Source organism: Emydura macquarii, unplaced genomic scaffold, assembly GCF_026122565.2.
Source record: "Emydura macquarii macquarii isolate MOO-44397 ecotype Brisbane River unplaced genomic scaffold, CSIRO-AGI_Emac_v2 contig_1253, whole genome shotgun sequence".
In the NCBI taxonomy this organism is placed as follows: Eukaryota; Metazoa; Chordata; order Testudines; family Chelidae; genus Emydura; species Emydura macquarii.
The window spans coordinates 10,880,443-10,908,207 of record NW_027131390.1 but is presented as its reverse complement, the minus strand read 5'-3'; the positions used below and the strand labels follow the sequence as shown (position 1 = coordinate 10,908,207).

Below are 27,765 nucleotides of genomic sequence, written 5' to 3'. Positions count from 1 at the left end.
TCTATTATAAATACATGTATTTAAAAAATGAAATTTACAAAGTTTGCACTGTTTTATAAGTGTTACAGATTGTGTTTACACTGGTTATGTTCTTTAATGCAAAGTGTAACTTAAAAAAAACTAAAAGAAAATTCTGCATGAAGAGAGTTGCATATGTTTAAGTGAAAAGCTGTACTTTATTTTCACATTATTCTAAAATCTTCTTAATTCACATAGTGTGTGTTAGTGAGATTTTTAAACCTACTAGTTCTGTATTGAGCATGCAAACTCTGCAAACATATGCAGATCTATCTGCTTCTTTTATTTACAATGATTAAACATGGTATCAATTTCAGTTGGTTGGCCACAATATCTCAGAACAGTAGATACTCAACAGCAAAATGCATACACATTTGCATTCGGGTAACATGAAAAGAACAGTTTTTCTGTAACTTTTTAGAACACGTGGTATGTCTATGTATCTATATATTTTAGCATTAGATGACAAATCACAATCTGGATTTATCTGAGTTTTAAAATTGTGTATCACATACTGCTACAATATATACATAACTTGGAACCTACTATATCCCTCTGCTTCCAGTATGGAAAAGGTGAATAGCTGTTGCAAGGGATACCATTCATTTCAATTCATATTACGAAGAAATTACATGGTGGAATTCTAGTTTTTCCTTAACTAGGAAATTAAGATTCTGGATAAATTTTGTGAAAAGGTAGAATTTAGAGGTAAGTTGGACCTGAGTGGTGCATAGACAATTTGCTGCACCACTGTACCTGGGGTGAATTTAACCTAAAGGGCCCTATCAAACTCACATTAAAGTCAATGACAGTCTCTCTATTGACTTGAGTGAGAAATGGATTGGGGCCAAAGTGGCTTTTGCCCTAATACGTTCCAACATATCCATGAAAACGTCATTACCTGGAATAAGGAATTGCACATAACACATGGGTTAGCTTTACTTTCCTTAGAAAAACAATAGATTTGTTCTATGTGCTTAGGGAAAGAGTTTTTGGCTGACTGAAAATAATTAGCAGTGCAAAATGGCAATGAAGAGATGGGAAATTAAAAAGGAAGGAGGGAAAAAGCAGCAAACTGAATAACGTACATGCTACAGAATCAGACTGGCTCTATGGATAAGCAAATGTCTAAACAGTAACCACAAGGTAATTCTGGTTTGGGGTGACAGCCATCTTTTCAAAGCGGTGTAGATAGCATAAGAGTGTTTGAAAACTATTTTACATACATTTGTTCTTTTCTGTGAAATACTTTCCAGAAAATCAAAGACTATGTATAAAAATGAGATTCATAAAGCTGGAAATATAAATCTGTTCAGTCTTTCTACTAATTCTGTTATGCTGAGGGAAATTCAGACAGAAGACCATTTAATGTGCCAATTCAGAGTGAATATTGACTGCTCTTGGAATTATTTGTGTAAGTAACAATGAATCCTACTATGTGGTTTTTTTTTTTTATGGACCAATGTTTCAGGAGCTAATATCCATTTTGCTAGATGGTGAATGAAGAGGCTATATAATTATATGTTGCCATCCTCTGTCTATACAGGTCTTATCCAAAGTCCATTGAAACCATTCGAAAGACTCCCATCCACTTCAGTGTGCTTTGGATCAGGCCCTAAAGATCATGGTTTATTGGAATAATACAGAAAAGAAATCCAGAGAAACAAAGAGGCTAACAACCATTTGCTTATTTAAGCTGCCTACAATCACACTTAGGTTTTGGTTTTGCTTTGTTTCAGTTCAATGCTAACACAAGCTGTGGGACTTCAGGGCTATTTAGCCTTGGGAAAGGAATCTGGTGTACCTCTTAATTATAAACAAGATAAGGACTTGGGGGAAAAAATAACAAATGACTTTTAAAAAAATCACAACCTTAAATGCTTGTACTCTGCTCTCACCAGAGTTTCTCCTGTCTGTCCAGCCGTATTCAGCAAAATGCTTAAACACATGCTTAAATCCCATTTGCTTCAGTGGAACTTAAGCAGGTGCTTAAAGTTAAGCACATACTTAAATGCTTTGCTGAAGTCACATTGGTCACTTTTAAAAAATGTCCTTTAACTGGTAATAGACCTTCTGAATAAAACCCAAGAACTGGACTTTATTATACCATGAGGCTGAACAAGCCATAGAGGCTTTTTACATATTCTGGGATTCCTCTTTCTAACAGATCGTCTCTCCGGGGCCCAATCCTCAGAAGTGCTGGTGCTGAGGGCACTCAGCAGCTCACAGGATTGAGTCCTCATGCTCATAGCTGGGCTTTTAATTGTCCATCTTCTAAACTGATCTGAGTACCTTGGCAGGCTCGCCATTAGCAGCTTCCATACTCCAGGCTGTAGAGATGAGAAGGTCTTCAGGGCTTGCTAACCTTGGACTGAAATGTCTCCAGGAAGTCAGCAGCTGATTTAAGATCAGAAGTTTCTTCTCTGCTTACAAGGCCAGTTTGGTACGTTTGTCCAGCCACCCCATCTGACACTGTGTGCAACAACTCTGAAGCTATGCCATAGCTCACAGATGGGCTGTAGTTCTTCAGTGCATGCCAAGGGTCAAACCATTGGCCCTGGGGTATGTCAGTAAGGGGTGAGAGAGATCCCTTTATTGCTGCATAACCCAACTCTGTATCAGACCAATCAATCCCAAGAACATTGAAGTCAGCTGCCGAGGGGATCTGCACCTAATCCAGAGGTATCTGCTGTGGAACAGCTTGGTGCAGTGGACCAGGAATGTGCTCTGTATGAGCTCTCTGCCCACTGAGCTGTCTTTTATGCATCTTTACCCTCTTTCAAACACCTGCGGGGGTCCCAGAGGTTACTGGAACATTAAGGAGTAAGCACCATGCTAGTCAACACAGGCACAAGGGAGGAGATGAGACTGTAACAGGGTCCTTGTATTCTTGTAATCCAGCTGTGACATTTGCAGGTTCCTAGAAGGGTTACGGAGGAGCTCTGATGGTGGTAGAGTGGGGCCAGTAGAGGTGGCCCCATCTTTAGTTAGTATCTGGCAGACAGCAACATTTTGGAACTGGCAGGTGGAAGCTCACTCTGGGGCCCATTCAGTTTCCTCAGTTATTCAGCCTAACAGTAACCTTCCCATCTCTCCTTCCCCAGAGTTTCCGATGCCATGTACGGTGGTTAGGGCACAGCTTTTACAGACTCCACCTCTGGGGAGACAGCCACATCGGCATCAAATCAAGGGATGAGGGAGCACAGGATTCTCTCGCTCCGTTGAGACTGACAGCAGTATGGGCCTATTGCCAACTCCATGTCAGGGATGCAGGTAGGAACAGGATTGGGCCTATTAATCTATCTAGATGTTGGTTCTGCACCTATCACCATGATGTCTTACAGCCCAATGCATGCCAAACTCCTGTTAGGAGCACAGGGTTAGAAGGGACCTCCTGGACACCCAGTCCAGTTGCCTTCTCTCGCAAGCAACTCCAACATATAGCGCATTCATAAACTTAGCATGCGCCATTTTAAAACTCGGTAGATTGTTTGACTCCACTAATCCCATTGGAAGGCTCTTTTGCTGGTATAAGCTGTCTCTCCACTGGGAGGGCTGGCAGGTATAGTTTATTGTCTATTATAGACTAATGTCTTTCTAGTGTAGATAAGGCCTTAGACTCCTAAATACCTAAGTCATTCATGAAAATGGGGTTGTAGGCTCCTAAGTCAGTTATGCTTTTGAAATGTTTACCTTGGTTTCAGAACTATCTGGTAAAGGCTGGTGTGTGCTTTATGCTGCCAGCAGGAAAAGAAGTACCTGAAGTTCTGAGCTTTATAATAGAAGTTTTATATTATAAAATAATAATGCACATGTTTATTTAATATGTGCAAATATTTATCTGTTTATAAGTTTATGAACAATTCAGAAAATGCCCCCTCGAATAAGCTTTGGGAAGTGTTTAACATTTAAATATTTCAAAAGTAGTCATGCCATAATATTTACCTAGTTTTGTGCACTGATTCGGATAGTTAATATTAAAAACCACACGATTTTTGAATACTTTATAGGTTACAGAAAAAAAATATTAGAAAATGGGAAAGTAACAGCCCGCTTGTGTTTCTGCAAACATAAAGACAGTGTTGGTTTAATTTTTCTTGCTGTTGAGATGTATTTAACCTTACTCCCCTGAAGAACTAAGCTGAATTGTCTGTAATGCTAAAATTAGGATGTCTTTTTCAATAATTAGAACAAGAAGATATGTGATCATTTTAATGGTTAAAAAACTAACTACCCTACATGGAGAAAAGCAAAATAGGGTTTAATAAGCACAGTCTAAAGAGAAATATAGAAAATCTGTATAAAGTGGAAAGCAAAAGCTATTGAATCTTGCCAAACATTTGTCATTTAAATGATCAAACAGTAACCCTGCCAATAGAAGCAGAACACAAGCTGTCAGCATTTTCACTTCATTGCAGTATAACCGCACAGCTACAGACCAAGTAGGAAAACAAATACATAAAAAATTCAGTTTTCCAAGATGAGCCAGCTTGTTATGGCAGATATACTGTAAACTACTCCCCTAATTCATTTTGTACCGGTGCCAGAGACCATGTAATTGGTTGTATTAGGTTGTAAGAGCTTTCTTTTCTTCAGTACAAACAAGAGCAAAGTCCAGACAAACTCTCTTCTATTAGCTGAGTGTTATAAGCTTCCTTAAGGCTTTCAAACCATTTCAGTTGCTGGACTATTGAGTGGTGTAGAGCGTGGTCTGAATTATCGTTGACCAGAATTTTCAAATATGGGTCTTTAAATTTAGATCCCGAAACAGGCATAGATTGATTTGCAGCTCTGAGTATCCGCAGCTGTCACTAAATCCATGGGACTAATATTATTCAAAACCAGTGGCGGGGGGAATTGAGTTCAGGGGGATGACTAACGTACTTAATGTTAAGTGTGTGCTCAAGTGCTTTGCTGGATAGGGGCCCAGAGGGCGTAGCACCTTGTTGGATTATGCTCCATATGTATGCAGTGATTTGTGCAACGCTCTTGCCCTGTGCTTCAAGAAGAGCATAGCAGATCCATGGTGAAGATGAAAATTCTCACAGGGAGGAGCCGTTGTGTGTTTTATATCTAAATGCGACCCGTGTGGAATTCAGAACTTGGCACCGGCCTTCATGAGTTGGAGGAGTGACTTTCATGCAGAAAACTCAAGGGCGATTACTTTTGCTACCGAGCCACGTCTCCATGCGAAATCCAGAGCCTGACCCGGCCCAGACTTTATGTAAATTACCATTTTAAGAGGATACTCAATAAGAATCATGCCTAATGAGCTGTGAAAAGGCTGTTAACGTACAATATTCTGTGACCATTGTCTATGGGAGTCAAATGTGGCGACAAGGGGGCATAAAAAAATGAATCCCCCAACAGACGGGATTAAAGAAAGAAACCCCAATTTTCAAAAACAGCTTTTTACACTGTGCCGAGGGAATGCAGAATTGTCCCACAAATACCACCACCACTTAGAACCTCCATGGCCCTTTGAACAAAGGACCTCTAAAGCCCTTTGCAATCATGAAATAAACGTGTGACCACATCACGAGGCTAGGAAAATGTTGCCATCCTCATTTTAATAAATGGGAAACAAACACAGAGAGGTTGAGGTCATCCCACAAATCATGAACAGACGCTAGATCGCCCAACTCCCAGTCTTGTTCATGAATCGGCAGCTAATCCTTCCCCTGTTACAATATGTACAAGCCCAACTGAGAGTTGGCGTCCACAAAAAAAATGTAGGAGACAGGCTTGCAATACAGGTGGCCACTTTCGAAGAGTGGGCCAGGATTCATTGGAAATCAATGAGATTGAGAGTTTGGCTGTTAACGTACAGTACTGTTAAGAAAGAAACAACCAAAGCTCAGTAGATGATTAGTTCTGTTTATTCAGCCATTTAGACTAAGGGCAGAGCCTGGAATGCACTAAAGGAGAAATTCACCTCTGTGCAGAGGGAGTGGTGCGTAGGCTTTGGGCTGCTACACTCCAGTGGGGCAAATTTCACACTCTAACAGACAGAACGGAAAGTGAGGAAGAGCTCCTAGGCGCTCAGCTCCAGCACTCTCAGTCCTCTCCACAGGCGCTAAGCATTCAAAAGGAAGTTTCTTACTGTTTCACTGGAAGGCGGGGGGAAAAAATAGTGAATACTGGAATTAAGTGGATTAAAATTTGACCAAGAGGAAAAAAACAAAGAAACTCTGAGGGAAAGAATAAATCAGCTGACCTTCCTGCCAACACTCAGTCCTGGGTTACCCTAGTGCTCTGGTCCCTGCTTCGTACCTTCACTGTGCAATTCTCCCACTTTGAGCACTGATACCATGTAGAATAAGTGCAAAGCAACAGATTAACTCAAAGGACCAGTAAATCTAATTCAGTAGCCGAGGCATGGGTTTGTAGCTGAGTTGTCTCTATAAGAGTAAAGCTTGTGCAAGTCTGCATGACCAACCACAGGATTTGTGGCTTTTCCCCTGGTTTGGGTCCTTTCACTATAGCTATCCCATGGGACAACAGACATATCTTGGAGAGGGAGCTAATTTTGCCACTTTCATTTGGGATCAGCAACCGCTGCTGAGGGAGGAAAACACAGAGGTTTACCATCAACTGTGGGACACACAATGCTTTGGTTTGTTCTCTGGAGGCACCCAACTCCTTGACTACCAGCACTCCTAGCCTACGGAAAAGACTCCAGTCCAGATCAAAACTTTGGCCAGTTAAAGCCTATTTTTATCAGCTTTTTTTCCTCAAAAAGTGCCTGGTACCAGAGCACAATGGCTTCATCTTATTGCACTGTGAATTCAAAACAACCAGTATATCACAGAGCGAAGGTCTGAGCATGAACAGGAAAAGGCATGAATTTTAGCAAATCCATCTTTTAGTATCCTGAGATGCCACCAGCCCAGACCCCATATACAAATAATGGGAAACAGTAAGAAGAGTTAGGCATATGAGCGATTGGGTTAGGGTTAAACAAAAACAGGCAAAAAAATGACAGACAAAATTAGCATCAGCTGACCAACTATCAGATGAACAAGCGCTCAGATCCAAATGCAACTTTGAAAGGCTCAAGTACCTCCCCGGGGTCTCCCAAGTGTAGGTGAACTGGTTGGTTCCCCCTTTTAAATAGTTTGCAAGTCATGCAGGTCTCCCCATTTTCCATTGGGGAAACTGTTCAAAGGTTTCCTACCCAATTCCTATACACTACAGTCTCCATACAGGCGTACATTCTGCCCATGCAGTTTTCGTTGCAGCATCAGGGCATAAAACAAAAAATAGGTCTTGATGATAAATATAAATGAGAAAGACCAGAAAGGAAAACACTTCAAAAAAATCTGGCATTGACTCACTTCCCTTCTTCCCCTTTAGCTGCATGCCATACGCTTGTCAGGGCCAGGGCTGGTTGTCTTGCATGACTTTAAAGTATTTAACGCATGTCTATATAAATACTGCATGTGGCAGACACCACGCAGTTACTCTATTAATAATTAATGTATTATGCTAATGATATATCTAAAGTGGGGCGGAGCCTAGCAGAAGGTGTGGGCTGCGGTTTTCAAAGCTGCCTAAGAGATCTGGCTATCTGATCCCAAGTAAAGTGAATAGGAATTGTGTTTCCAAGTCAACTAGGCAGCTTTGAAAATCTCAGCTGTGAACATTTTAAATGGCAGGAACTAAAGATGGAGGAATACAGATTTACCATATGGTACCTACTGATGTTTAATGTGGCCATGGAAAAGAGTGAAATGATGTTGCACATACCTGAAAGCTTCAGGAGTCAGCAAAAGAGTGGCAAGGCAAAATGCAGCAAATCTAACCTTTGGGCTGCTAATCAGTCTTCCTTTTTGGCAGCCAAACAAATGTTACGAAAGACTAACTTTCAGTGTGCATTGTGCCCCGAGGGTTAACAACCATGTATCAGAACAGATGCGGAGACAGGGCTGAAATTGGCAGCTGATGGTTCCTCTTTTGAATGAGTGGAGAGCTATAGAGACTCAAGTGATGATGGGAGTTGTCTGTCTTGGAGAAATAAGGTCACAGAAATTGTCAGAGGGGCCTTAGGAGTGATTATAGCAACAGCACAGAAGACAGCTGGAGAAATGTCTTGACTTTAGGAACCGGATTCTTGTTATTTTACACTAACCACTTTCCACTAATTTTTAATAATGATGGGAAATAAAAACAGGAGGAGTGACTTGTAAGGGACTTATGGGAACATTAAGCAGAGACTACAGAAAGAGAGGAATTCCTATGGAGAAATAAAGCACCAGCTCTTCTGTGTGATTGTTAACAATGGGCAAATCGCAAAAGGTTCACTGCAGATGCATCAATCCAATGTGGAATTGGCACAAGGTATTGCTAACAGGATGAGACACCCCTAAGCCAGAGGTTTAAATCCAGGCAAGTTCAGCAGGAGGCTGAGATCCAAAAGCCATTGCCACCTGATGGCCATTAGTGGCCTGTGTGAAGTGAGTTGTTGATTGCTGTCCAGTTCCTGGTTGTCCGGGGACTACGGCATATTTGGCAACCGTTTTAGTTATCTCAGCAAAATGCTCCAGGACAGAATCGGCACAGTGACCGAACTACTGTCTCAGTCTCTAGTGGTGAGTCCGTCCCAGACAGGATGTGGGAGAGCGTACACTGTCACTGTGTCGGGTCTGCACCACGGATAGCTGATGTCAGTCTGCACACTTCCCCAGCTGTAGAATTACTAACATCGAAATAAATATAGTTTGCCCAAGCCGCCTTCGTTCAGAAATCTCATTAATGCATGAGCTTTCCGGTACTTCTTGATTGCAAGCAAGGTGGAGACATGCCACAAGAATAACTCTTCTTGCGGCATTTAGGGCAAAAAATTGGAAGTGCAAAAACTGGAGTAGTGCAAACCATGTGTGGGTTTGGGTTTTTAAATTGCCCCAAGCAGTCTTGAGAGCAGTTTCGTGTGAGAGTTGGCTGACCCGTCAGCTTAGTTCAGCACAATCCCTTTCCAAAGGCACAAAGGGCAGTTGGGACCCCAACTCCTATGGAACGTCAAGAGTTGTTAGATGTCTTGCTCCATTACCAAAGCAGAATGGAGGTTTTGCCAGCTTAGCGTGAACGACTAGGAAATGAGCTAGGAGTAATTGTGGCCTTAATAGCATTACCATTATGGCTACAATAAATGCTGCTTTCCTTAATACAGCATCTTTGGAATTCTTACTCTCCTGTATATTGATTGCAGACCCCCCACATCCCTGAATTCCATCCGTTCAGGCTGTTGAGTGCCCAACATCCGGCGCCGTAACAGTCAGCTTCTGCTCCATGCCACCCCTTGTTCCTCCCCTCAGGAGTTTGCCAGGCCCTGAATCTTCCCACCCCTTTAAGACCAGCTGCAGTGAGTCTCCAATATGGTACATCAGTCAGCAGCCATCCAGTGAGCAACAGCCCAGAACACCCTCTATGTACAAGACTCCCTCACTTTGGCAACTAATATCGTCCAGAAGCACCTGCTGCTGTCTCATCTGAGAGAACTCACTGCTACACTAACACAGGGCAGAGTAATGACAGCACAAATGTGTGTGCACAGGGAGCTGAGGCAGCTAAGTGTCTGCCATGCTGAACTGAGCACCAACATAGCGGCAGAAAAATTCCTTACGACACCCAAAATGCATCCAGCGAATATTTATCTTACTATAGTGGAGGCTACCAGTGGATGGCCCTGTGTTTTCTTTAACAAATGAAGTTGGGGAAGGGGGGATTCCTCACTAAGTAACTGAGAACTAGAGAGAGCACCTAGATTGCTGAAATCTGCAGCCTGTGTAACATTGCGTCTTTGCCCACCAAAGTGAGGAAATAGAATTCTCCCTCTCGGACATGCTTTGTTCCAAACAGCCCATCGCTACACCAGATTTACCGTGAGCTCTGTCTGCGATCAGAGCGTTTTAAACCTCCATTCACAGAGGCTGCCTTATTTTTCCACTGAGGGCATGACTCAGATCACACCTTTCAATGGGCCTTTGTGGACACCCCGTTTGATGTCAAAGAGGGGAAACAACTTACAGAAAGAGAGCTTGAAGTGGCGAGTTTGAAAGGCTAGAAATCATTGACAGGCCAGCTCGGCCATTAACACATACTGTAGCAATTAGAATTAACGTCCCCAATAATTTCGGCACCATTCCTAGCTCTAAAACAGACACTTATGGGCTCTAATGATCCCAATGATCTGGAGTTGGCAGGAAGCAAATGCCTAATAGTTTTTCATATGCAAACTACGTAATTAAGCTTAAATGCGAGTGGTGAAGCAATGGCCTAAGCCTTTATTAAAACCTAGCATCATTTCATTGATGTCACTACCGCCCATACATCATATTGAGGGAGTCACTAACTCCTCAGAGGACAGTCAGTGTATGGAGAGGAACAGGTAATAGATTTCACGTACCTGTTGAAAGTCACAAATGTTCTGTTCACCCTCCCCTCATCATACAACCACTTCATTCTGACCCACTGCAACACCACTCCCTCTACGGTATAATTCCCAAGAGGAATCACAGTTTGCCAACTTGAGCTTTATCTTGGTGTTCTCTTGCATGTGGACAATAAAAAGAGGGCTCCAGCTGGGCTACCAGTTTGGTAGATGAATAAAGAGATGAATAAAACCTGAAAGAGCACAGTACACCTGAAATGATATAAACATTCTCCTCTGATTTACATCAGCATAATTCTGGAATAAAACCATCGAAGTCAACATACGCCTGATGGATTTCCACCAGCTTCACTTAGAAGAAGATTTTGCAACATTAACCCTTGAATCTTGAAAGGAAATATAAAATGACAGTCAGCACCTGACTGCTTTTGGGCCAAAAACTCTTTTAAAACCTCTGTCAAGGCCAAATAAATGTCACTGATGTTTTTTTGTCCAAAGGACTTATGCATATGAAGTTGAATGACAGAAACTACATTTCTTCTGTACACCGCTGGGACTTAAAGAACATATTTTCAGACTGCTACACACGGCTGAAATTAACAATGACAAAACTTAATTTTACATGGGTTTGACATTAAAATACTTTACCAAGAATTGAGGGAGCAACATGGGAATGTGATGAAAACGAGTGAACTGTACTCTTTAAAAAAAAACATGCAACCCATTGTGCAATGCCACATGGAGGGGGAGGGAGAGACGTTCCTTCCTGACCCCGGCAGCAATCAGTTTACAATCCAAAGAATGAAATGTGATTGCCCTTATCATAGTGTGCATCACTGGAAAAGCCCTAAGCAAATAGCCAGTGCGAAGCTACCAAAGAGTCTCCACACACCCTGAATTAATATTTTATAAACTCATAAAGAAGCTACGTGGAAGAAAATCAATTCAAGAGTTTTAAAAAATATATAGCCAGTAGAAATACTAGGATCTCATCCAGAAATCTGTGTCATTTTGATTTTTAAGTGGGATATGTGGGAAAAAATAATGGTCTTGAAAGGAAAAGCCGGTCCTCCCAAACTCAGTTAAGACTAAACAACGCTACGGGGCGCACACACAAAAAATAAGTGATGAATAGCCTAAAGGCAGTTACAACACAGAAATGGGGCCAGGACAGTGGGCTGTTTAATACCATCACGTGCACTGGACATGGACAGTGGAGGGGATTAAATAGGACACAAAAAGCACAATTACCTAAATACAGGCGCATCAGCAAATGAAGCCCCCCCCACCAAAAAAAAAAAAGCGGGGGGGGGGGGGGAGGAAACAGGTGCATAAAATGCAGACCTTTGCTACATTGTTCACGCAAATGTCAAGAGAAAACACAAACCCGTTCACCCATATGTATGTGACGTAAACCATTATCTGGCAGAGGGACATGTCTGGATGAAAAAACTAATCAAGCTCTGTAGGGTGAACCTAAGGCCAAAAAAAAAAATATGATCAAGTAATGGCGTTCACTAGTGCTTTTGTGGCTTGTTAGTTTAAAAACAAAAACAAACCAGAAAAACATCTGAAAACTACAGCAACTCAGGGGACTGATGGTGGGACCAAAGCAAAGAGGCTAGAAAACAGGCAGAACGGAAACAGAGCGTGTCCATGCAGTCATCATCTTCAGCCTTTGAGCGTGGATTAAGTCAGAGCAAGTCCAGGCCTGAATGGGAAAAGTCTTTTGAACAGCCAAACTAGCAATAGTTGCATGAGAAACAATTTTATGTTGTAACTAAAGAAGCTGTTCAATGCATGGGCACAAGGCAGAATAAAATTAAACACAGGATAACCAACCACGTGTGACTAAAGTCATCAATAGCCTGGACCATATCACAATCAGCTGTTTGGTAATATGACCCTGGTGGAGTTCACACCCAATTTAGGAATTATGACAGTCTGTCCCCTTGAACCCAAGGGAGACTCACGAGGGATATCTTCTCACTTGCAATAAAGGCTTCAGAACAAAAGATGCCTGACTGGAGCACTGGGTTTGACACTAACTGCTCCAGCAACCAGAAGGCACCTCTTCAGAAAGCAGGCAATGGAGCGTGAGGAAAAGTCATCCCAGAGCTTTTGCACCAGTGAGAAGTCTTAGAAGAAAGGGAGCAAGAGGCTGAGAAGAGGCAGCAGTGGAGTTTGTGAGCTTTGGATGAGGAGCTCCAAGAGGAAGGAACAAAGAGCTCATCCACAGCGCTTGTGATTTAGGCATTGGACCAAGACTCGGGGTTCATTTCCTAGTTTTCTATCACAGGCTGTGCCTTTAAGAGCAGGCTTTGATCAGCACAGTCCTACACTTCTAAAGACAGGCCTTCTGGGAATTGTAGTCCACCAAGGTCATGTGACTGCAGACTGGCCACAAGGCCTGTTGGGGGAAGGGAGCCAGGCTATAAAAGAGCTGCCTGCCAGCTAGACAAGGGGCAGATTTAGGCAGGGTTAGGGAGTTTTTGCACAGTACAGGCTTGGGAAAGGTGTGGTACACCTGCCCCTTCTGCTGTGTAGTAGTGTCCTAGGTGTACCGTGAGCTTGGAGGGAACAGCAGCAATTGCTCCAAACATGAGGCTCACCCCATAAATGCTTGCAGATTTTGAGTACAATGGCGGTTTCCTTTACTAGTGCTGCAAGAAAATAAAAGGTGCACATTACCTGCGACATTAGGCTTTAACAGTTATAACCAATCACCCTTAGTGGCAGGCCAGAACAGGATATAAGCTATGGAGCTATGGGAGTCTTCAGATCATTGCCTTGTAGCTGCCTGCTACTGCTATTAACTTCCTGCAGTGACAGGTAAATGACTGCTTCTCCGTCCAACCCTTAGTCCCATCTCTTGGGCTGCCGGGAACTATGGATTCGTTCCACAGCCAGCGCGCAGGCTATTGCCTCTGGCTTGTTGCTCCTGCCTCCTGGTTGGCTCTGACTTTGGGATGTTTCCTTTTCCTGCATCGCAGAGCTTCTAGAGACCTCCACTGGCTCAGTGATGCGTGGGGGAGAACAGTGCCAGTAGGCTCATTATAGGAACCTATAGAGAGGCAGTGGCTAGGAGCCTGGACAGGCTCAGGGAGCTAAAGGAAGAGGCACAACCTGGAGCAGAGTTATAAGGAGCGCCGGCAGTGGTGTGCAAGGTCCTGGGGAGAGGAAGCCAGGGAAGGACGCTGGGAGGGGGCTCTGTGGAGGACTGCTGGGATGAGGTGGGAGAAGGCCTAGACAAAGATGGGCTCAGCAGGCAAGTGGCCCTGGGAAGCAGTGACTCGGAGTTGAAAAGGCAGCAGCCTCCCACAGTCTATGCCCCTCGGGTGGGAGGACCCTATAGTGGAAGGAGGGCCTGGGCTCCTCCATGTCACTGCTTAGTGGCGGTGGGAAAAGGACCCTGCTGCCAAGGGGACGTGGCAAGGAAGCTCTTGCAGCCTGGGGTGGGCAAAGTGTAGTCACACCCTGGAGAGGGAAGATGGTGGCTCGGCCCTGAAGGGAGACGCATGGCCCAGTAACCAGGCTGAGTGGCAAACGATGGCTTTTTGAAAGTAAATCCTTTGTAATTTATGTGGGACTTTTTATTTGCCCCAGGAGGGGAGAACTTTTGCCGGATCCCCCTACCCAGCCGGGGAAGAGTGTCTTTGAAGGGCTGCTGAGCCAGCGGAAGCATCACCATGTTTCAGAGGTAAGATGCCTCTTATCTGTGTGACACTGGACAAGTCACTTAGCTTCCTTCTGCCTCCGTTCCCCACCAGTAAAACTAGATAGTGCCACTTCCCTTCTCCCACCCTATGTCTGCCTTCTCTCTTCAGGGCAGGGCCTGTCTCTCCATAGGTGGCTGTACACCACCTGGCACAATGGGGGGCCCTGATTACACTTGAGGCCTCCAAGCACGTTTATAATACAGTAATATAATACAATACAGCCTCCAATCGCTGCTGCTGACACAACAGAACTAAGCGCTTGTTTATCGCCTGTGAGGGTTATGGGGAAAATGCCAGACCAGCGTCAAAGGGAAGGGAGGCTAAGAGGGAACTCCTATGGGGATCATGCTCCTGCTTCCTCGGGCGCTCAACAGAGACGGCTGCAACTCGTGAGTGGATCCTGGTAACCTCTTGCCACAGTGTAAAATAGGTGTCACCACCTCCCCTTTACAGCCTTTGAGGTTCCTGAGAGATCCCCATTCTATCGCTGCTTTGTGTGCCCTCTCCGACCCCATCACCGCAGTCCCTTACCCACGGCAACAGGGCCCACCCTTCGCATCTGTGTGCTTAACACTGAGCTTTTTGTAACTGAGTCATTCTAGGTAACACCTTATGTATACTGAGCCTTTGTCTGGTACTGTAAAAGGAAAAAGATACTTTAAGGTCAACAATTAAGACAAGTCCAATTGAGTCCGTAGGTTTTTGTAGCTACTGTGAAGTGAAAACTGCTGGGAATTACAACTGGAAGTGACCTCAGCCGGGGGGCAGCAGGGAACTGTTTAGATAATAGGTTGTGAATAGGTTAAACTTTTCCTTTAGATTCTGATTGTATGTTTGCAATATTGCCAGCCCAAACAATCACAAATTGGGAGTCAGACACCCCAAAATAATTAGTTTGGTTTAAAAATCATGATATTTTAAAGGTAATAAATGTTGGGTTCTTCCTTTTTGGCTCCTGGTATTTGAGCCTTTAGCGTTCATGTTTTCTCTGCAACCACGAGGGCTAGAAACTTACTAGTCCTTTTTTTAATGAAAGCCGAGAGTCTCATGAAATAGCAGGACCTCAGGATCCAAAACTTTAAGAGAAAAAACAAACAGTGCAAAAGCTGGCAGTACTGTATTTGTAAGTGAATCAGATAATGGGGATAACCCTGAGCAAGGCAACGCCTGCGTACTGAGGTCAGAGAGCAAATAGATAGATGGAATAGTGACATCTAAACGTGACAGCTAGAAGGGGTGACACTGAAATAAATAAAGGCCTACTGATATTGCAGAAGAAACAGGGTTTTTGGCCTAGTAACCCAGCAACAGCATTAGTGTTTCCAAATACTATACCCCTTGCAAAATGGTCATGAACATTTATCAGCCGAGGCATAAAATCTATGCCCGTCCTGCCCTTACCATAATGATAATGTAAATACTAATAATATTTTACTCGCCCATCAGAAAACTCTTTGCTCCAGGTGAGTGGGTGAATACAGTGCTTCAAGGATGAGTTAAGGAGACAGTGAAAGCTTTAACATTGTTATTTTTAGGAAGTTACGTTAACACCTAAAGGACCTAATTCACATCAGGGCTAGGCACTGTACAAACACAGTAAAAAAGAGTAAAAGTTAGTAACCTCATAAGGTGCACAAGATCTCAGATCATTTAAATCAGCATTAGCTCCTTAAAGCCATGTAAGCATGCAAACTGCCATAAGGATATGTCTAGGAGCTGATGGAATTCAAGTATTTAAGCAGTGATGAAGCTTAAAGCAGCTAAATAATTTTAGCTGCTAGAAAGAGTGAAGTTGGTTTAAATCTTCCACCCTTAGAGTTCTAAGTACACGTAGGCTGCAGGTTCCAATTCTGGGCTGGGCCGGGGCTCAGCTATTGGACAGAGGTCAGAAAGCTGGCTTAGCTGCTGCTCGCACAGAGATCACCCAGGGGGTGCAGACCTGGTATAGTGTGGTGGCCAGAACACTTTCTATTCCAGTTATTCTGGGCTGGCAAAGCAGCCACTGAGGCCATTCAAAGCACCTGTACCTTGGATTAGCCTCAGATCCTGCTTTAAGTTACTCGGGGAGCCCGTCTCATGAGAGGCACCTCTCTGAACTGGGTTCTAAATTCAGAGATGGAAGCCATGTTTCCCATGCTGCCATTTTCTCCTCTTCTCCCAGCCTCCTGACATTGTCCTCTCCCTCTTCTAACTTCCCCCACCTCACTGGTCTCTTCAGAGCTCCCTCTAATAATAACCAAGCTCCACTGACTACCTTCCGAGTACAGAGTCACTTCCTGGCTAGTTCTCTCAATCCTTTAAAGCTACCTGCCTTCTGCTGCTTCCCAGCGTGAGCCAGGAGGTGGGACTAATATCAGGGAAAGAAGCAGCAAGGCTGGCTGGAGAAGGCAGGATGTGACAGGCTTCATATCAGGAATCGCAACCTCGCTACTCATCGTTCCATCACAGACCCCAGCCTCCTGTCCCCCTTCAGGTCAGCCCCCTCTCCCCCTCCAATCCAGGAAGTTGATGGTATTTATAACAGCAGGACTCACCGTCCATAAGCTTAAAGCATCTGCAATGTTTAGCCCCCTGAAGGAGCTGAACCAGTTTAACAAATTGACAGCTTAGCTCCTTAGCGTGGCTTATTTGTATTTAATATCTAGCCAAACTGGCTCCTTACTACTGGTGTTTAGCACTCATCAGTTACCAAAACAGTAGAATCATCCCGTAGCTACTGAGAAGTCATGGAGCTTTCCTTCTTCAAAGCACTGGAAACACATTAAGGAATGAATCCTCCTAGTACCTCTGTAAGTCACAGGGAATACTATCTTCATTTTACAGCTGGAGACACTAAAGCAGCGAAGTTAAGTTGACTTAGACAGATGACCCTATGTCTCAAAATGGAGAGGAGCCTAGAGAAGCCAGGGTGTAGCAATACCTCCCCCAGCATGCCTCTTGCATTGATGCTATGCAGTCAAGAATTCCTCCTACGCCAGGGGTAATTCCCTGGGGTGCACCTATGCCTCTTACTGGCATAGCCAGGATAAAGGAGTCTTGTGGCAACAATGAATTGGGTTCGGCGAGATGAAGTGACTTGTCATGCGTACTATGGCGGAAAGCCCCAGTCTCTTGAGTCGCGGTCCAGGGCCTTCACCCCAAGACCATCTTTCTTCCCAAACGTCTGAACTCCTTTGATTAATTTAATTGTAAAATGTTTACAGTCAGGGCTGACAGCTACAGTGAAGAGTTTCAGCCAGAACATAACCCCACTGCCTCCCCGAGCTCCACATATGATGTGAAACCAGGTTTGCAAAGAAAATGCTGCCAGGCCCTTAATTACAGCGGTTTTAACTGCTATCATAGACAGCACAATGTTAAGGACATAACTGAATCTTGGCTGGAAGTTATGTGCTGGTTATTAATATACAAAGATACAGATTGTTTAGATGAGACAGGCAGGGATATACAGGAAAAGAAATAGATTTATTCACAAATTAGTATCAGATGAGGCCAATATCACTGAGGGCTGTCCCATCAAGTGATCATGAAAGAAACGGTAGGCAACATCCCAAAGACAGGATTGCATTTCCCTTGAGGAAAAGAAAAAGATTTAAAAGGCTCTGGAACTGCACTGGGACAGCTGAGTGCATTTGAAATGTTCAAAGTCCCGAGATGAAAAACAACGCCGGACTTTAAGGAAGTGGGATTGAAAGCAGGAAAGACTTTAATGGGGATGTTTAATAGCTGGCTTTGGCCTGCTTTTGTGCCAAAGGTCTGGATGGGGGCTAATGTACTGTAGTTCCTCTTTTTTTTTCTTTTAAGAAAAGGAGCAGCAAGGGACTAAGGAACTATAGCCATGCAATTGGGACTAGCAGTGAGGCATATAAAAGCTTAGAAACCTTTAATTTGGTGAGCCACAGAACTGATTTATAAGGAGAGGGTCATGCCTGAGAAAATAGTTTAACCTGTTGACTACATTGCCAAATTTGTAGATGGCATTAAAAAGCAGAGATGGGACAAAACTAGGACATTTAAGTACTGCTCATACTTTGGACGTCAGCCCTGCTTTGAAAGTTGGCTTTGAAAAACCAAAACCACCGTTTTGCTTTGTTTTGTTTGTTTTTCAGAACAAAAATTATCTGACAATTCCCCTGCCTGTAAACCTTGGGTGATTCAGATACGAGTTCCTTGTTATCCAACCTGTCACACGTCAGAGGCGTGGATAAAAGGGAACTCTGATCTGAGTCATCTGTGATTTAATATTTGGTTTTTTGCCAAACCAAAACCCTACTTACGTGATTTTAAAAGTCTAAAACCACAACCAGGCTGTCAGAAGTTAACATCATTTGTCTGAATTTCAGAAAAGCAATTGCTGCTGGGCCACACAACAGATTAATTTATAATGTCAGTGTGGAAGCTATGAAATTTTTGGTTTCTTTGTACTGCATTTTTAAATGTCTACAAACTCTGTGTTTAGACAGCAGCTATTTCTCCCCTCCCGCCCCCTGAACCCTCTGCCCAGAGTTGCTACTAGAGGAGAGAGAGAGATGTACTGTGCTGAAATTCACCAGAAAGCACATAAAGCCCACCAGGATCTGAGAACTAGTGTCCCACACCATATCGGGAAAATTGTCTTTTGCTAAACGTTTGCAACTGTGGGGACCCCAGTAGAAGCAAGTGGGCTCCACTACTTCTGCAACAGGAGTTTGGGGAAGACCTGAAGATGGATGGATGGATGGATGTGCGCACAAACTTTTCACATAAAATTAGGGAGTTAAGTTTTGGGGTACCCATTAAATCATCTTGTTCTCCCTCCTGCATATTCTTAAGCCAGCATGATCACAGTGGTAATCCATGGATCACAGGGGCAAGAGTTTAAAAAAAAAAAATTGCCAGGCCAACCAAAAAATACTAAGATTGGCTCTATGAGAGTATAGTTTTATAATGTCGTCAATTACATAGTGACCCAGAATGGACGGGTGAAAGAACTAAACTAAGCAAACAAATTAAAAAAAGATTAGGTAAATGACGCTCGTTGTACAGAAGTAAAAAAGCACTACAGATGAAAAATGTAAAAATCAAGATGGAAGAACTCAAACTTGAGTCAAAGAAATTCTGGCACTTTTCACCAAGCTCAGGGTGCATCATTTAGAAAGTCAGAGTCCCTTAACATGGGAAATCTGTTTCATTCTTCTATTTTTATTCTTTGCACCGTTGAGGAATTTGTTCTTACTATCTCTGTTACAAGCACTGCCAAACTAAATCTGCTTTGACCCTGATGTACTGGGGAGTCAGCCAGATATGTTGGTCAGTCAATAGTACTTAAATAGAACATGTCAAGGTGTCCAACAGATAGCTGCAAGCAGCAGTAAAGAGCGAGGTTGGCAATGTTGCAGGGAAACCAAAGGAAAAGGCAGATTTAAAAGGCTGTCAAATTCAAGCTGAAACCAAAATATAAAGAGTGACATTCTGGCCCCACTGAAGTCAATGGGAGTTTTGCCTTTGACTTCTCTGGAGGCAAGATTTCACCCCAAGTTAGCAATGTCAGTTCAGCTATTGCATGAAACTATCTGTGTGAATAATCCATAGAGCAAAAAGATGTGGGTTAAAACACTGACCCCAGTGAGTCAATGGAAGTTTTGGCCTTGACTTTAATAAGACCAGGATTTCACCCAGGGTTTAATTTGCTTTTGGGTCTGGACGCCAAAATTGTTTCCATTGGTGAATGGCGGGTGAGTTGTATGTAAATATAGAGAGATGAATGGCTGTGTAAATCAGAAGGTGTTCAGATATCAAGGTGATGGGCAAGGAATAACAACCTGAGTGAAAAGGCATAGAGGGGTAAAGTTTATGTTGTGGAGAAAAATTAATATAGAATACCCTTTGTTGGGTATGGACATCAGCCATGTATGTGTGTAATTAATAATTTAACACATCGAATTACATGCAAATGACTCAAGCTCAGAGCCCAGTAAAAGAGAGATGAAAATACCAGGGATTCCAGACGTTGCATGGATGTCGTCTGGTGTAGTAGAGAAATGTATTGGATTGAAAGGAAACAGGAAATCTTCAGCGGCTAGCATGACTTGAGATACTCAGAACTGCAGTGCTGAAACAATACTATGAAATCATGGGTCATGCTGGAAATGAGAGGGTTATCAGACTAGTAAGGAAGGGTTTTCATTATGTACAAATGTACAAATATATCGAGACACACATTGCTCAAAAATGCCCTTGTGCAAAGCCAAAAGGAACATTCATTTCTCCAAGCGCAGCCGTGAGAAGCAGTCTGACTAATTAGTGGTTTGAGTGAGACCTGTATCATTAGCTTTACCATGGGTGATAAGAGCACATGGTGGCTATGATTAAATTATTAAGAGGCACTTTTTCCAACTGGCCTATCCATTCAGAAATCATTCGGAAAGGAAACTATTTGGTCATTTAATGTCTCATTTTGGATATCCTGTGAACTAAACTATCATCACCACCAGGAACTGAAAAATGAACTTTTTAAAGAGATTAACATTTCTGGGTGTATTATTGAATGCTGTAGGGGCTTGTTTTGGTGGGGGAAAGGCTATTCCTAGGATGCTAAAAGTAGAGAGAGATCCAAACTCAGTCTCTAGATTCAAATACCCTTAAACTCTGGCGAGTTCAGATCCAGAGATGTTACCTCCTGAGCTGATCTTCACATTTATAAACCAAGGTGTAATAATAGAATTCTCAGTAGTTCAGATATTGGAAGGGATGAAAAATATTTAGCACTTAGAACCTGATCCAAAGTCCACTGAAATTAATTGAAAGACTCCCACTAATGTCAGTGAGCTTTGGATCAGCCCTTAGCTACTATGGTGATGAGTAGTGTAGAAATACCTTAATTAGACAGTTCACAGATTCTGTGATCTCTTAGGTAAATGCTAAGTCTAGGTATCTTGGTGCACCTCACATGGAACTGAACAGTCTCTTTCCCCTACAGGACTGCTGCAGCAGGCAAGAGAGAAGGTACACTTACTCAGACAATAGTTCCCCAGACAATACATGTCCTTAAATCCAAGGAAGGATGAAGCTCTTTTTCACTTTGCTTTGATTAACAAATGGTGCATGTTCAACACGTTGGGTGGGTAACTTAGTTCAGTTTGCAAGAAGCTGGAATGAAGACATCCACAGAGCACATACGTCACACAGCTGATCAGAGACACTGTCTGCAACGTGTAGCCTTATGGCAGAGAATAGCAAAAGCCACCCACAAAAAGAAAACCATGTTATAACTGGAAACTTAAGGGGACAAGTTTGTAGTTAGAGGATGGTCAAAAGGAGGTCTAGTAAATCAAGACCTTAGCAGCAGTGACTTTGTGTTGTAGGACATCATATAAATGATTGGCAGCAGTATATCGTTTCTAGAATGATGTAGTAACGGGTTAAAGAATCCAAGCATTGGATTCTCAGGAGCCCCATTGATTGATGTCAGTTCTGTTTTCTTTAACACTCTATTAGTTATTGCCATTCATTTATTCAACTGTAATTTGTGTTTAATCAATCTGGCGTCTGTTGTCCTCTGCCCCCGTGCAGCTCCACACAGTGACCTCGGCCGAGCACAGGGCGAGCTCCTACACTCGCCATCCCAAAGCAGGCAGGCCCAATGCCCTGCCTCTCTTCATGCGAGCCCGCAAAGATAGTCCGACTCAGAGAAGAGCACCCACCTCACCCGCTGGAAGGGGGCGGTGCAGGGGGTGCAGTCACCAGAACCTCCAGGAGCCCCATTCATGTTAATGGGAGTTGGGCACCTAAACACCTTGGGTTTCTGGGCCAAGGAGCTTCTGCAGGCATTGTGCACCTTGGCATCGCCCCCTAGTGCCGGGCTGTGCCTTAAAGACACACTAGTGGGTTATTTTACATCTCTAGTTTAATATTACAAAAGCACACCACAGTGAATTCGGTAAAAGACTCTGTTACTTCCGAAGGAATATTCTGATGTCTGAATTTCAGAAGCTGCACTGGTCCTACTATAAACATCACTTACGCTAGCAGAGTGCAATTTGCACTGGTGCAAGCCATGTCTGCACTAGGATTTGCTCTGGTTCAGCTACACACCAGTGACTGAAATCATCATGTAAACAAGGCCTACCAGACACAAGCTGGGCGGCAGTTTTAAACATGCTCTTCCTTTAGCAAACGTCACATCTGACAGCGATGATGATGATGATGAGCCCAAATCTGAAGTCAGTGGGAGCTGTTCCAGACTGTGGAGTTCAGGATTAAGCCCTTTACTTCTTGGGTACAATGGTATTTCCTTTGCTGAAACAAAGGAAGTTCCTCTTCCCCCTTTACACTTGAACTTCCCTTTTAATACAAAACATCCTTTGCATGAATATGGCTCTTTAACAGCCATTCGTGCTCAGGGCTGCAGTGGCTGCTGATGGATTTGGTTGTGGTGCCTTGTACCTTGCTGCAGAAGGAGAGCAGGAGGCTGTACCAATATACGCCAACCCATGCCACCAACTGTCCGCAGTGGCTTTTTTTTTTTTTTAATTGACGTAATTCTAGAGGGAGTCTGTTAACTTTTTCATTGTTAATAAGCGTAATGTCTTTCTTTACTGCTGTAACATTGAATTCACCGATCCCTCGGGGGTTATTCTGACATGCAGCCTCAGGCAGAAGCGGAGTGCAAGATACGATAGCCCAGGCAGTAACACAAGATAGCAGACACCCGTCTCTTCAGGTGCTTGCGGAGGGACTGGAGCAGAAACAGCCTACAGAAACAGCACTCCTGCCAGTTCCTGTTTCTGCAGAAACAGACCTCGGATTGGCAATAGGAAGATAAAGGATTTAGGGCTTGTAAGTCTGCTTGTACTCCAAAAAGTAACTCTGTATGCATGGCACTTTCTTACTCCACAGATCTGCCTCCTATCTATATTTACAGTAAGATCTGCTAACATTCAAGATAAAAACAGCTTCCCAACGCCCTGTACTGCTGTGAGGCCTGCAAAGCCAACACAGCTACGAGACAAACTGTGAGCTGGAGTTTCTCTCTTCTTTCGCATCATCAAGAGAATTTCAGAGGGGTAGCCGTGTTAGTCTGTATACAGCAAAAACCAGGAGAGTCCTGTAGCACTTTAAAGACTAACAAATTTAATTTCTGCAGGCATAAGCTTCCGTGGGCTGCAACCCACTTCATCAGATGCAAGAAACAGAAATCAGATAGGGGGTTTATATATACATCCAAGGGTAAGGAACAACCATGGGGAGGGTAGGTGTTAGCAAAGTCCATTCAGTTAGAGTAGATGAGGCCTATTCACAATCCTTGATTAGAAGGTGAGAATGTGTGAACAGTGACAATTACTTCTTGTAATGAGAGAACCATTCCAAGTCTCTATTCAGACCCAGTTTGATTGTCAAGTTTGCATACGAGTTCCAGATCTGCAGTTTCTCGCTGAAGTCTGTTTTTGAAGTTTTTTTGTAGACGTATGGCAACTTCCAAGTCAGCTACAGAGTGTCCTGGGAGACTGAAGCGCTCTCCGACTGGCTTATGGATGTTACCATTTTTTATGTCTGATTTGTGTCCATTTATTCTTTTGCGTAGTGACTGTCCGGTTTGGCCAATGTACATGGCAGAGGGGCATTGCTGGCACATGATGGCATATATTACATTAGTAGATGTGCAGGTGAATGAGCTCCTTATGGTGTGGCTGATGTGGTTAGGGCCTGTGATGGTGTCACTAGAGTTGATGTGGGGGCAGAGTTGTCAATGGGGTTTGTTGCAGGGATAGGTTCCTGGGTTAGTGTACTTGTTGTATGGTGTATGGCTGCTGGTGAGTATTTGCTTCAGGTTGGGGAGCTGTCTGTAAGCAAGAATAGGTCTGCCTCCCACAGCTTGAGCAAGTGAGGGATCATCTGCTAGGATAGGTTGTAGATCCTTAATGATGTGTTGGAGAGATTTTAGCTGGGGGCTGTAGGTGATGGCCAGTGGTGTTCTGTTCTTTGTTGGGTCTGTCCTGTAGTAGGTGACTTATGGGTACCCGTCTGGCTCTGTCAATTTGTTTCTTCACCTCTCCAGGTGGGTATTGTAGTTTTAAGAATGTTTTATGGAGATCCTGTAGGTGTTTATCTCTGTCTGAGGGATTGGAGCAAATCTGGTTGTGTCTTAGGGCTTAGCTGTAGACAATGGATCATGTAATGTGTCCAGGGTAGAAACTGGAGGCATGAAGATATGTACTGCGGTCAGTTGGTTTTCGGTATAGGGTGTTATTAATGTGACCATTCTTTATTTGTATTGTAGTGTCCAGGAAGTGGATTTCTTGTGTGGATTGGTCCAGGCTGAGGTTGATGGTGCGGTGGAAATTATTGAAATCCCGGTGGAATTCTTCAAGGGACTCTTTCCCGTGGGTCCAGATGATGAAAATGTTATCAGTGTAGCGTAGGTAAAGGAGAGGTGCTTGGGGACGAGTTTTGAGGAAGCGGTGTTGTAGGTCAGCCATAAAAATGTTGGCATACTGTGGGGCCATGCGGGTGCCCATAGCTGTGCCACTGACTTGAAGGGTATAGATTGCCTCCAAATCTGAAGTAGTTGTGGGTCAGGACAAAGTCACAAAGTTCAGTGGGATTGCATGGGCATCACTGAAACCCCAGTTCTTGCTACTGGACCTTTACTCTTGGCAGGGGGTTAAAGGACAGGGAACATGGTGATGGGCAATGGTAATAGCACCGAGAGAAGACATGTCTGCCACACCAAAGAGTGCTCACAAAAATATTGCAAATCAGACTGTACACGGGGACCCAGATTTTTAAACAAGCTAGGAGTACAATTCCATGTGCAAAATGTACGTCGTAACATGCACACACAGTTGCTGCAGTTGTGCTTTTGAATGGCATACGTGCGCAGGCAATGGCCATCCATCGCTATTTGTGCCAGCAGTGACCCCATGTACATGTTGATTTGTAACAGCACGTATGAATCAGATGCACTGTTATGAGCCCAACTTTATTTTAACTCACGCATTTATCTTTAATTTTCAACAACTATTTCCCCTCCTGTTGTTACTCTTGTGTTGCTGGCCTGTAAGCTCTCTTTAACAACATCCTGCTGTTACAGCAACTTCGCTGTGGGCTGATGATTGCTCTCATGGATGGAAATGGAGGGGGGGCATGACTTTAGAGTGAACCCACCATGTCGGCATAGTCCAGTTGATAGTTGTCTCATCTGTCAACGAGATGGTTCTGGGTTTGAGATCCAAGGTAAAGCCACATCAAAGAGCCAAGCAGATAGAATAGATGCCTGACAACCATCCATCTATATTTTTTAAACGTAAAAACTGCCTTAAAATACACATTAGGTCTGTAACTCAAGCCAAAAAGTCAAAGCTGTTGCATCATTAAAATTCTCATTATGGCAAGGATGCCAATCATATTTCACCTTGGGAAGCTGTTGATACGTTTACCTTTTTCATTTTACTTTCAATAGGATCAGTCTGCATATCTGCGGGTTATTCCTTTACAACGTTAAATTGTCCCACCGGAAAGCCAGTACAAACAAAGGTCTGTAGCTAAGCCTTGGCATCAGTGCCAGATCTGAATGGGAACTGAGAACAGCCTAAGGCCCTGAAAGCACGCTGCATATAGAAACATACAATTTAAGGGCACCCTCCTGCAAATCCTTACATGGGTCTTTGCTTTGGAATGGCAGCTCGAGAGGTTTGGTTTTACTTGTACATTGCAAACAAGGTTTTTTCCGGTTGGTTTATGTTGGTTTTTTGTTAATTGATGTTTTATACTGAATTAATTTTCAGTTCCACTGAACTAAAAAAATGTTGGATTTTATACTGAAAGCAAAACATTGACAGAATGACAGGAATTTTGTATAATTCACCAGCAAAACTAGTTCAGATGAACTAGAATTACGCATTTGAGTGGTGTTTTTATTGGGCCTAATCCTGAACCCACAAAGTCTATTTCAGTAGGACTGAAGCCATCAGGAGCTTTGTATATTCCAAGGATTCCCAAACTCTTTCATAGTGTGGACCACATCTTAATAGAGAGGCCTCAGAGACCCCCCTCTATGCCCACTGGTCATCACCTAACATACTTGGGGCAATGACAGCAATTGCTCACATGGTTAAGCAATAGAAAGGAACTATTTTAATTTATTTTAATGCAGGTTAGCAGCTGGACGACAGGAACAAAAGCCAGCACCATGTGACCAGCCTGCTCTCCATATACCACCAACAAATGTAGATGGATCACATCTTAAGAACCAATAGATCATAATAGTTCTAAATTAGTTAGAGGAAGGCAAGATAAAATTCATACTTATTTGTACTGTGGTAGCACCTAGGGAGTCCAGTCATAGATAGAGACCATTGTGCTAGGTGCTGTACAAACATACAAAAAAAAGATAGACTCTGCCCTAACATGCTTACAGTTTAAGTAAAAATATTACTGACCTATTTCACTGAGGGCAGGGCAGGGAACCAGTGGAAAAGATAGAGATAAGGAAATGGCAAGAACTCTCTCTCCTTGGGATTACTGCTAAACTCCCTTTTACAGCCTGCTCCTGCAATATTGAAATAAATGAGAGTTTTGCTTTTGATGTCTGTGGGAGCAGGATGATATGGGCAGTGGCTGCTCGGAGGCCAGAAGTCAGGAAGGGTCCATAAATGATTAGTGTTATCCTTAGTCATTTATAAAAACATTCTTTGCTTTGTAAAATACTACGTACGTTTGTGGTGAGACATGTTTCTTGCCCTAAAGAGCTGATAATCAGTGAAAGACAAGACAAACAATGGGGCGACAGTTCAGAGATAGAAATGTTTGGAGAGATTATCTGGGAGGAAAACAAGGCAGGTAGGATTCACTAAAGAATTATGGGGTTTTAAAAGGTGGAAGACAGAGAGGGCACTTAGCAGACAAGAACTGGGAGACTCTCCCATGTTGAGGAACAGCATGAAAGAAAATATGATGCTGAGAAGAGAAGAGACAGCCCTAAGGATAGAGAATTGCGAGGGGCACAGGGAGCATGAAGGAGTGGATGAAATGACAGTAGAGATGTAGGCTGAGGTGAGACTTATATAAAGCCTTGCAGGTGAGGACAGGCATCCAGTAAAAGGATTCGAGGGGCAGGCTGGCACAGTCAGAGTGCTGGGAGGTGATGTAAGCGGTGGAGTTTTGGATAGACTGGAGGAGGGTGTGGAAGAGGACAAAGGCAGGAGGAGATGGATAGAGTAATCAAGGTGAGAGAGAAACAGGGGCTGGAGGTTTCTGTGCAGACAACAGATGCTGGTTCCCAGGTATATATTTCAGCTCCTTGAACAAACTTACACACACCGAAACTCTGAATACAGCCACCAGCCCTAAGTTCATAACTGCACTCCTACAGGCTGGCACGCAGAGGAATTGGTTGTGCAAACTCGGGACAGCTTCAGTGTTAACATATTCTGCTAGGAATTATTTGAAAAGAACATTTTCAAATCAAACGAGCACTCAGCATTTCTTCTCAAGGAAATTGCTAAAGGACTTTATTTCAACATTCTGTCCCTCAGCAGCTGGCCTGGCATCCGCAGCCATGTGCTAATAGATATTTGAAACACCGTGACTTTGTTTCACATGGAAGATTATAAAATGACTATTTCAAAACTGACATGAGTGTCTCAACCCAGCTAAACC

The 27,765-nt window shown here is 43.4% G+C and overlaps 1 long non-coding RNA gene across 1 annotated transcript; it reads left to right on the top strand.

Annotated features, from left to right (window-relative positions):
• The first annotated feature begins 13,163 nt into the window (after positions 1-13,163).
• Positions 13,164-21,620, top strand: LOC137153898 (uncharacterized). The gene is made up of 3 exons (XR_010919935.1): positions 13,164-13,240; positions 14,015-14,108; positions 21,086-21,620. It is a non-coding gene; the product is annotated as an uncharacterized lncRNA (long non-coding RNA).
• Positions 21,621-27,765: the final 6,145 nt, after the last annotated feature.